Source organism: Pinus tabuliformis, chromosome 9, assembly GCF_031772625.1.
Source record: "Pinus tabuliformis cultivar Carrire ecotype Pingquan chromosome 9, CPIR1, whole genome shotgun sequence".
NCBI lineage: Eukaryota > Viridiplantae > Streptophyta > Pinopsida > Pinales > Pinaceae > Pinus > Pinus tabuliformis.
This window is the reverse complement of record NC_142307.1, coordinates 95180844-95192983: the sequence shown is the minus strand read 5'-3', so window position 1 is coordinate 95192983 and position 12140 is coordinate 95180844.

The window sequence follows — 12140 nt, the reverse complement described above, 5'->3', positions numbered from 1 at the left end:
GCATTTTCTTTCCTCAGGGCATCAGTTACCGATAATAATTCTTTACTATGCCCTTTGAATTCCGTTAAACCAAGCTTACATAAAAATTTAAAAAAAAACTACACACCTTTTTTCACTTTATAGAAGCCTGATATTGAATCTGATGTATCTCTGTAATTTTGGATCATCCAGTTCTGAAATTGCTACCTGTAGTAGCCTTCTGTGTCCTCTTTCCAATGCCACAAGTCTGAGCCAAATTGGATTCTCCAAGTAAGAGTTATGTGAAATCTCCCACAGTGACTTGCTTTTAGACTGGTTCAGTAGAGCGAACTTGTACGACATGCCACGAGTCACTGTTTCAACCTTTGAATCTGAAACACACATAAAAGAAACTACAGTCTGTCCTCTTTCTGTACCTTTTTACGAAATTTCAATCCGATCCTCAGAGAGAGAGTTATGACGATTTTCCCCAGGTCACCTGTTTTGAATGTAATTCAGGAGTCTACAGAAAGGCCAACTTCCTCAGATCATATCTCCGAAAATATCACGCGAAAGGCTCTGAAATTTGGACCCAAGGTTCAGAACCAATTCTTCTCAAATGGGTTTTTTTTGCGACTTCTGAAATGTCACAGAAAAAAAGTTATAGCGAAAATGCCACGATGACCTGTTTGGAGCAGCGAAACCCTAGAATCGAAAGCTCTGATACCAAATGTTATGAAACCAGCTCAAGAAAAGATAGAAAAGATAGATCAACGCCTTAGAATTTAGCCTCTTCGAGGGGGAAACCTCCTTTACATTACATAAATGAACAATTCTTGGATGATACAAATGACAAAACCTCCTTTCTATATATAGGAGTCTAAGGAGTCACAATATAATCCAGCCGACCTAACAATAATAATATAAAGCCACACAAATAACCATAGGGGGATTCTATGGGGCACAGAAATAACAATATGGGGGGTAATAGGAGCACAACAATATAAATAAGAGGTATAACTACAATAGTAATGGGGTAATCACTAGTATTATAGGGACCCAATAGACTATGCTTAAATGTCAAACATTTTAGATGTTATAGAATCCACAAATTATAAATAAGCTAGTCAATCTCATGAGTGGAGGGTCACAATGAATGAAAAATTTGAATCTATAATAAAAAATAATACTTAGGAACTAGTCGAATTGCTTGAAGAAAAAATACCAATAGGTTGCAAATGGATTTACAAACCTAAATTTAATGCAAATGGGAGTATAGAAAACTGTAAAGCTAGACTGATAGCAAAGGGTTATTCATATAAAGAGGGAATTGACTTTGAAGAAACCTTTGCTCCTATAGCCAAAATGAATGCTATTAGAATGTTAATTGTTGTAGCTACAAAACATCAGTGGAAGCTACACCAGTTAGATGTTAAGTATGCATTTTTAAATGGTGATTTAAAGGAAGAGGTTTATTTAATGCAACCTGAAGGGTTTGTTAAACGAGGGTAGAAGCATTTAGTTTGTAGATTGAAAAATGCCCTTTATGGTTTAAAACAGGTACCCAGGTCTTGGTACGAGAAGATTGATTAATTTTTCTTACATCATGGTTTTCACAGGAGTAAGAATTACCCAAATATATATACCAGGTATGATGAACAAGGAAATATAATTTTGATTTCCTTGTATGTGGATGACATGATTATAATAGGTAATGCAGATGCATTAATCAAAGGAATCAAACTGCAGATGTCACAGGTTTTTGAGATGAAAGGCCTCATAAGTTTACATTACTATCTAGGTCTGGAAGTGTGGAGAGACTCTGGGAATAATTTCCTTACTCAAGGGAATTATGTTAGAGGATTGCTAAAAAAGATCAGAATGGAATAGTATAAGACAACAGCAATACCTTTGCAGCAGAACCTGAAATTGTGCAGAGACAATGGCTCTAAGGAGGTGGATGCCAGTTTGTACAGGCAGCTAGTTGGTAGTATGATATATCTGGCTACAACTAGATCATACTTAGCATACTTTGTTAGTGTGTTGAACCAGTTTATGTCTAAACCTCTTGAAAGTCATTGGGTTGCAACAAAGATTGTATTGAGGTATCTTCAGGGTACTTGTGATTATGGTATTTTATACACTGATACATCTGATGCTACTTTAGCAGGTTTTTCAGACTTTGGTTGGGAAGGTAACCTGGATGATCAATGATCTATCACGGGTTATGCATTCAGCATAGGATCTGGGGTAATACAATGGAGCAGTAAAAAGAAGAGCACCGTGTCTTTATCTTCAGCTGAAGTCGAGTACCAAGCAGTATGCACAGTGACATGTGAAGCTATTTTGTTTAGGAGGCTTCTCCATGATGGAGGAGAAGAGAAGGAAGAAGCGAGCGTCACCAATTGTGACAACCAAAGTTCCATTAAGCTGGAGAACAATCCTATGTTTCATAAGAATACGAAACATATAGATACTTAGTTTCACTTTGTAAGAGAAAAAGTCCAGTCAAAATAATTTTTTATTGAATACTGTAAAACATGTGACAATATGGCAGATATTTTTACAAAGCCTCTTGGGAAAGTGAAGTTGAATTGTTTAGGGGGATGGTACGACTTCAGGATAATCCTTTCTCCATTAAGGGGGAGAGTTGAAAATAATTAATATTATATTGTATTAATGGAGAAATGGTTACATGGTTGTAACATAACTCCTTAAGTTAGGATTAATTCCTGTAGAACTTCTTATAGATCAGCTAGCTCTGATACCATGTAGATTTTTTCACTGTAGATCAACAGATTATGCAATGTACTAAAGAAAAATACTTAATCTACTTCTGCCATCAAACTTGCGGAAGCTTAATCAATTTTGAGCAAGATCAAATAGAACACATATAACAGAGAAGAAGATTTAATCACACATGAAACACAGAAGAATACACTGGGGAAAGCCTCAACTAAAAACCCGAATCTATGTTTTATCATACAAGTGGAAATATGTTCGGATTACACAAAGCTTTAGCTCACAAGCTATCTAGATCTTACTACAATTCCTTTGTTGCTCATAGACAGTCAAAGGCTTCTCACAAACCTTCTCCTCTGCCCCCCAAGCCTCCTATTTCCTTATGCAGTTTCTCCTGGGGTCTAATGCTGCCACTTGTGTGAATTTACCTCTCACACAACACATTAAACTAAAAAGTAACTGCGCAGTCCTGAAGGAGACAATTCCTTTTGCATGGATGAGTTTCCTATATAGGAAAAATCCTCCAACTGGTTGTACACTGTCCCTTCCTCTGATCTCAAATGGGTCTCTGACTGAACTAACATGCATGAGTTATTTATGAGAGAATATTCAGTTATCTGAAGTGCAGTAGTTACATGCATACATGCATTAACTAACTAAACTCACAATTAGTTCCACAAACTATTGGAACTAATCTAACTGGACTTAACTCAGATGAGCTAACTAATTACAACTCAAAGTACAACTCATCCTGATCTCCTTAATCAAGGGATAACTTCCTCAATCAATGGAGAAATTGTTTCATGTCTTCACATAGACTTCATGTTTGATTTTCTACAACTAATTAACTCAAGATGAATTAATTAATTATTTTACAAATAGCTGCTAAGATCAAATTCGAATTTTACTTTTCAATTTTAGTTCAGGGACTAACTAAAATTGGAATCTATCCCGAAATGATATTTATAGCAATGCTATTTTTATCATTTCTATTTTATCATTCCTTGTTGCTATTTCCAACATTGGTACCTAAGATGCTATTTATAGCAATGTTATTTTTAGCATTTCTTATTGCCATTTTCAACAGTTCCTAGGTTGTAGGATTTTGTTCTCACCTCCCTATTCTTTTGAGATGTATTTATTGTCTCATATTTGATTAATTGAATAGGAGAGTATACGATCCAGTTGGTGCAACTTGCTCACCTGTGAGCTGCTGGTTAATTCACTTCTTTCTTATTCTTTCCAGTTTTTCTAACATTGTTTGACTTAGCCTTTCCTTTCTAAAGATGGTATATGGCTCAAAGTTCTTCAAGAACAAATGGTGGATCAATATGGGAATTTTATGTATAAGAGGGGAACATCAAACAACCCATTGCATGAATATCTATTACAAACTTAATCTTATGAAAACTATTGATTCTACAACTAAGATTATATGAAAGCACATGAGGTAAAAGTTGATAATATAAATTGTTATAGGTCAAATAGAAAGTTTCCATGAATATTAATGTATAAGATGGATAATTCTGTGAGCAATAATTAAATTCACTATGTATTTTCATTTACATTCCTTTTAATATTCATAACGGTGTTTGATATTCTTGTATTTGGCTCCCTCATAATGTGACACACACATGAAAACATAGACGAAACTTATGAGATGATATATGCTAGAAAATAAAGTGGAAATACATAAAATTTTCATTTACATAGATGATTGACACATATAGGACATGTGAAGACCACAATTCCTTTGTTTCATATCTAATTGATGAATTCTTTAACTTCCAAGCTTTATAGATCCAAACATGTTGGATGATAACTACAAGATAACTGGTATCAACGGACATCAATACTTCAAATTTCAACTCATTAACTACATCCCTATTATACAATATAAAGAATCTATTTAGGATGAAAGTGGTCACCTCTTGTTAAACTATGCCATTCTTCTCTTGAAGTCCATCCAAACTTACTAACATGGAAACCTTAATTGTCAAATCTATAGGTAAATATATCTTCTAATATGGATGAAATAAATAAGGATTGGAAGCATATATTTTATTATCAAATAAAGAGATTGATAACCTATTGTGGAAAATTTCCATGGCTAGTAGCAGTAACAATACTTTCAAATATACAATTGGTGGAACATTGAAAGGCACAAGAAACACATAAAAATATGATAATAAACTATTTATCTACTCTAAATATTAAATGGTTGGAAAGATTGCAAATAATTCTATCCCAAGGTTAGGTAAGAATAAAAACATTATTAATACTGTCATGAATCTATGAACTTGCTTACCTAGCATGCTTAAACATGGACAAAAAATTGGGGGCTTTGTCTGCTTTAGCCTTTCCTTTCTAAATATCGGTTCAAACTTCATTGTCCCCTCACGAGTTAAATGGCTCAAAGATCTTCAAGAACCAATCGTTGATCAATATGGGGATTTCTTATATAATAAGGAAACATCAAATAGCCCATTGCATGAAGCTCTATTACAAACTTAATCTTGAAAACTATGAATTCTACAACTAAGATTAAATGAAAGCACATGAAGTAAAAGTTGTTAATATAAACTGTTTTATGTCAAATAGAAAGTTCCACCGATATTAATGTAGCAAATTGATAATTGCTCGAGAATAATGAAACTCACTATGTCTTTGCATTTAAATCCCTTTTAATAACAAAAAGGGTGTTTGACATTCTTGTATGTGGTTCACTTACAATGTAACACACACATGAGAACATAGATGGAACTTATGAGATGATATAAGCTGGAAAATAAAGCGGAAAGACATGTTTTATTTGCCATAGATGATGGACACATATAGAACATGTAAGGACCAAAATTCCTTTTTTTCATATCTATTTGATGAACTCTTTAACTTCCAAGCTTTATAGATCCAAACATGTTGGATGGTAACTACAAGATAACTAGTATCAAAGGATGTCAATACTTCAAATTTCAACTCATTAACTATGTTCCTATTGTGAAATATAAAGCCTTGGTTTGGGATGAAAGTGGTCACCTCTTATTAAACTATGACATTATTCTCTTGAAGGCCATCCAAACTTACTTACATGGAAACCTTAATTTTCTTTTCTATAGGTAAATTGACCTTCTAATATAGAAGAAATAAAGAAGGATTGGGAGTATATATTTTATTATCAAAGAAAGGGATTGATAACATATTGTGGCAAACAACACCCCAATTTTTTATTATTTCATAATAAAATAATGGGAACCCTTTCAAATTTTTAGTGTACATATGTTTTTTCCCTTTAAAACAAAAAAAGACTTAATTTTTATATTCCTGTTAGTATTAGGGATAAATAATTTATATTATATAGAAATATATGAATAAGGCTTATGGCTAGAACCACCAAAACCAAGCACTTTTTAATTAAAACACCTCTGCACACTAATTTTTTTAAAGCTTAGCCTGATAGTCACTAACTTGGGCCGTCCATAAATTGCAAACTCTCCAGGGAAATTACCCTCGGATGACTCAACACTTTAACAGATCAACCCTTTATTGAGTGTTATTTCCCTTTTATTAGTATTTCCCACGCCACTACTATTTCCTATGATAAGGCATTTGTGACCCCACTCTGCCATGATAACCCGACCTCCCTTTGACCCGAACAATCATATATTCACCCTTATTTAAATGATCTAGGAAATAAATCTGGTGATAGTTTTAATATATTAAATATATAATGAGGGTCCCCTTATTACCATATCATTTTTAAATTATATTTTCATTGGTTCTCATGCCTTATTTTCCAAATCGACTCGAGCCGCTCTATCCTAGATCAATTTTGATTGCATTGTATTTGAACAGGATGGGAAAGGATATCCTAGGCCAGCTCAACTCTATCACCTTACTTAGGTCCTTCTTCCATGACAAGCTATGCCCGTCTATTGTTATGACCCCTTTCTATTCACCACATTATCTGTTATGTGACCAAATACCAAAAAAATAAAATATTGATCAACAACTTGAAAATAAGCCTCTTTGAGGGGGCAAACTCCTTTTATATCACATAAATGAAAAATTCTTGTATGATTCAAATGAAAAGACCTCCTTGGTAAATATATGAGTCTAAAGGGTCATAATATATTCAGGGCCTACATAACAATAATAATGTAAGGGAACAACAATATCAATAACAGGCTGCTATGGGGCACAACAATAATAATACGGGGGCTACATGGAGAAAAACAATAAAAATATGGGGCTACATTAGTAATATAGGGAACTAACATGCCCCTCTCCTTGAAAAAAGTTTTTTCCTTAATGCTTGAGTAGTTATAGATGCTTATGTATAAAATTCTCATCCTCTCATGTGTAATATTCAACGAGAAAGTTCTTATACTTAATGAGATACTTTGAAATTGATCAATTTCTTATCTACCGAGTTCTTGTTTCCATGGCTTCTTCAAGTTCCAATATGACTTTTCCTTCCATGTCAAGTTCTGGATATATTGTTTGAAATGGGATCTTGTCACCTGTAACCTTCTTTAAGCATGAAACATGGAAAACTGGGTGTACTCGGGAAGATGTAGGAAGCTCCAATTTGCATGCCATAGTACCAATATTTTGCAACACCTTGTAAGGACCATATTACTTGGGTGATAATTTATTATCCTTCTACTGTAGCAGCTACAACCACCCTCTTAATGTTTTCCTATGCTTTGATTTTGGAGCCTTCCTTCTTAACCATAGTAGCTCATCTAGCACTGATCCAGGTATTTGTGCTTTGAATGAGACTTATCTTTTCATTTTCGCTTGTGTTTGATAACTTAGCCTATTCTTCTAAGTCACAAGATAGTCTCCCAACCTCGTCACATAGTAGTTCTGGTCTTGCCTCTAGAAACTGTGCAATCCTTGAAGGCAGCTAGCCTTAATGATTGGAATTGCCTAGTTCAAACTGGTAGTCATCCTTGAGCTCAAGAATTGTGCAATCATGAAAGGTAGTCAGCCTTAATTATTAGAATTGCGTAGATCAGACTAGAAGTGAGCCTTGAGCTCAGAAACTACACAATCATAGAAGGAATCCCAACACTAATCCGAGAAACTACGCAACCCTCACTAATCTTAGAAATTGCACAGTGTACACTAAGCCATAAATTTGCCCAGCTCCCCAGAATTGCCTAGACTTTCCCTACAGTGTGTATGGAAAGTTCCCCCCCAGAAAAGAAAGAAAACTAAATAGAAAAAATCATCCTTGGGAAATAGGGATATATTTTTAGTATCCTGAAGGAGACACTTTCACTATTTTTACATACTTCCACCAATTGTCACCTTTTCCTTGACTTTAGGCATGCACATCATAAATTCCAATTGTCTCAATTCTATGTAATGGATTCCTATAGAGCTCAATTGTTCATTTGATCATTAATTTATAACATTCTCGTAGAGATCAAGGAACCTTCGATGAAGTCATCTTCTCTTTTCCAGGTGAGTTTTTCTTTTATCGCTTTTTGTCACTTTTTGTAGTTTGGCTTCTGTGAGTGTTGTTTCACTTGTTTCTCTTCTTGGTTACCAGCATTTTAACTTTCTTTAGCTTGTAGAAGTGTTGTTTCAGTCTGTCACTTACCTTTTACAAGTATCGCATTGATTTTCTTATTCTTGCACCAATGGTTGTCGTCTCGACGACTCTCCTCACATACTTGAGTTTCTAAACTTTTTTTTCATTGATTTATACTCACTTAGTTAGATATGCACTCAAGATCACATTATCGCTAAGTTTCTCTCATTTTTCACGCCTCCATTGGGCAAATTTGCACTTCCCTTGGCCCGATTTTTCCTTGCCTAGCTGGGCACTGTGCAATGCTAAGGCTCAAGCTCCAAGATTTGCCTCTGAAAATTCACAGTGCATAGTACAAGCTGGCCCCAATTGTGCATTGTGCAGTTCCAGGGCTCAGCCTGTCAAGCTTAGTAAGTTAGAGTGCGCAATACATAATCTATTCCAAGCTCTCCCCAGGCTGAACTACACATTGTGTAGTCTCAAGCCTTAGGCTACATCCTTGGCTGCTGGGAATATGCAATGCATAGTTCTCACATCTTGTCAGTCCCTCTTGTAGGTGAAAATTGTGCAAATGCTCTCATCATATTTCTAGATTTCTTCTTGATCATATTGTGAAGTTAGATTTGCAAGAGCTAATGTTTTCTTCCCATGAGTGTCCTTTCTATCCCACAGGTACAACACTCGTGAAGCACTTCTCTCCAGTGGTCATTATTACCATGGAACCAAAGAGAGGTTCTTCTTGAGAGACCACTGAAAGAAGTACTAGGGAAGCAGTTGAGTAAGCGCCAGTTAACTTGCCAATATATGCGAACACTCAATTGTTCATAGAAAAGGAGGCAACACTAACATGGCAGGAAGTCCATCAGTAGTAGCAGTAGGAAGAAATCCAGTACAAAATCAGGGAAAGATAAATTTTCTGATAGAATAGAGGAAGAAAAAAGTTGCAGAGTGAAATTAGATTCCATATTAATGCAAGAAGCTTTGGTAGCAAAAGTGAAAGGAAGTAGAGGATACAGAGAGCATAGCGAAGGAAGAGAGAAAATCATAACTTGCAGGTAGCAAAACTAAGATCGAAGAAAGCAGAACAAGAATCGAAGGAAGAACGAGACCTGAGGAGGAAAGAACAGGAAGATAAGAAAAAGTAGGAAGAAGAAGAAAGGAAATGTGTATTGACAAAAGAAAGAACACCGATTCAAGAACAAAACTGAACAACAGTAGATGGAAAGAGCGAATAGATGCAGGACCGAGATCTTGCTCAACCGATTGAAGATTTGATTGAAATTGTGGACATGGAGTTGGGACTGGAACTACATGATGAAGATATTGACCTGATGTTGAATGCCCCGCAGGTTATCGCTCAACCTCTACCACCTCCATCCAAAACGTTAGCCCCTATAAATGATCATGCATCACCTACATTCATTAGAGAAGGGATGATAGTGGTGGACACTAGTAGGAATCCAAATTCCATTTCCAAAGCCAAATTTGCCTCTGTGGGTATGAAAAGATAAAACAAGCAGTATTTGATGACCAAGAGTAGGAAATTGATACAAAATCTATAGGTTTCTTGACAGCGGATAGAACAACTCCATAGAGTGGTGCAGAATGCAGATCCCGCATAGGTCTTCTTGGGGGAAATGAGAGCAATGATACTTGGTGAGGTATCAACACTTAAAGAGACCATGCGAGACCTGTATGAGGAGCTCATGACCATACATAAGGTAGTTGTCCACTTGCATAACCTGCAACAACAAGGCAAGGAATTTGTTAAGACTATTAGGAATGTGTAAATTGTTATCACCACCATGCAAGAATGGATAAGGGGATACAAAGGGGAACCACTTACTTTGGTAAAGAAGATGAATCCATAGGCAGAGTTGCAGAAAGAAAGAGTTCAAATGTTGATTCAAAACAACAAGAAACTTGCCTCATTCGTTGGAAACATTCAGGACCGATATGTACGATTGTACAATAGTATTGGACTTCATGTGAGAACCCACAAGGTCCCATTAGTCAACCCACTCACCAAAGCTAAATGAAAACACCAATTTATGCAGGATATTGAAGAGTACTTGGAGAAGTTGAGATAGCTTTCCACCAAGGAGGACTTGGAGTCGAACAAACAAAACTTGCATAACTACATTGGTGGTCCCATCCAGATCAGAACCATGTTTCTCCTGCTTGAGAGAGAAGTTAAAATTGATTCCAAATTATTGTACCTAGATGCTATGGAGGCTAGATTCCACTTCCATCCTAACACCGTCATGCAGTTTGGGAATTTCATCGCATAGTACCAAGCTTGACATCGATACATGATTGAGAAGCATCAAGAGGATGTTTCCAAGCTAGAGTGTTCCCAAACTCAAGCATCATAGTGTCTTGTCTTGTTAGGTTGCCAAGTTGTCTCTACCATATTTTTTCCTATATGGTTATGAGGATAAAATGCAATATTATTTGTAATTAAGTTCTAAGGGGAATTCCATGTGTCAATATTGGAATATGAAAAGTCATCATGTAATGTAATGTGTTATTTTGTGAAGAAGTTGAAGAGTCATGAGGGTAGTCCAAAGGTCACAGAGGGGAGTTGAAGAGTCACCACCTCTTATTATAAATAGAACCTGATAACGCATGTAACAGGCTTTTGCAAGCCAAGATTTTGGCTAGGCTTAGGCTTAGAAATAACTTGGGAGTATTGTGAAGAGGCTTGGCTTCTCCATAGCATAGAGTGAGTATACTTCTTTGGAGGAGCAAGCTTTCTTGACTGTAATGTTCCACTATTGGGGCTAGTGGCCATCAATGGTGTATGTATGGATGGAACTTTCACTTATAATAATAAAATCATAGCCAACACACTTTCATGCATATGTCATTAATGTAGTAGGACTATTCTTGTTGTATTGGCAATGTATGTTATTTAACTTATGCATATGCTTATGAACTGTTTTGTTTTCATTTGTATGAATCTTGTTGAATGTATATTTTTGGATTAACTCATCACTTCAACTTGTGGACTATTTCACATCTTATATTGTGATGTCATTTCGCTCATGTGTTCCTTTGCATACTATTATAGGATTCTAAGGGGTGCACTCCCTTTTCCCTCTGTGTGTTGGAACCTTCATGCATTACACTTGACTCTCCGTAGGGTCACACACTTCATCTCACCAAAAGTTATCATACTTCCCCCTGCGCGTTTCTGCGGTCAAGGCATAACATTATCACCCATTGTTGGGACTCCTACTCCAAACGGTGCGAGGTCTAGTTGGGACTTCATATCAGGGATATCCCTTGAATATTGGAGGATCCAACACCATCAACACCTTCTTAGAATTCTTGAGGGAAATTTGTTTGTAAGGTTGTAGCCATCAAAATACCCAATCACCTATGTCAAAAATTCTTTCAGAGCAATGTTGATTTTCCTTTGTTTCATTTGATTTTGTGCTAGAGTCAGTGTTGGGCGCGGGATCCCCCAAGGGCATTTGTGGGGCTTAGAGCCCAGGTTTTGGTCCAAGTTTGTAATTCCAATGTAAAGACTCCACATTTTGTGGGCGCGGAGTGCATATTTGTAAAAGAGTTATAGGGTTGTCCGCCCTTATTTTGATAATGTAATGTCAGTTGTAGAAGATCTACCCATGGTCCGCGGACCATGGGATTGTATAAATAGAGCGAAGCTCTAAGTAGTTAAGCAATCTAATAATCTAAGAAGAAGAACATATGATGTATGTGAGATAGCTATGAAGTGTAAAGTATATTTTTGGGTCGTAGAGTAGGAAGAGGCTCTGCAACTGAGTGCACAAAGGCCTAGTAATCCACAGTTGAGTGCGCGGACCCCTGCCACTGAGTGCGTAGGGCGAGTCGAGTCTGTAACCATTTGAAGTATTAATAAAGAGAAGTTGAT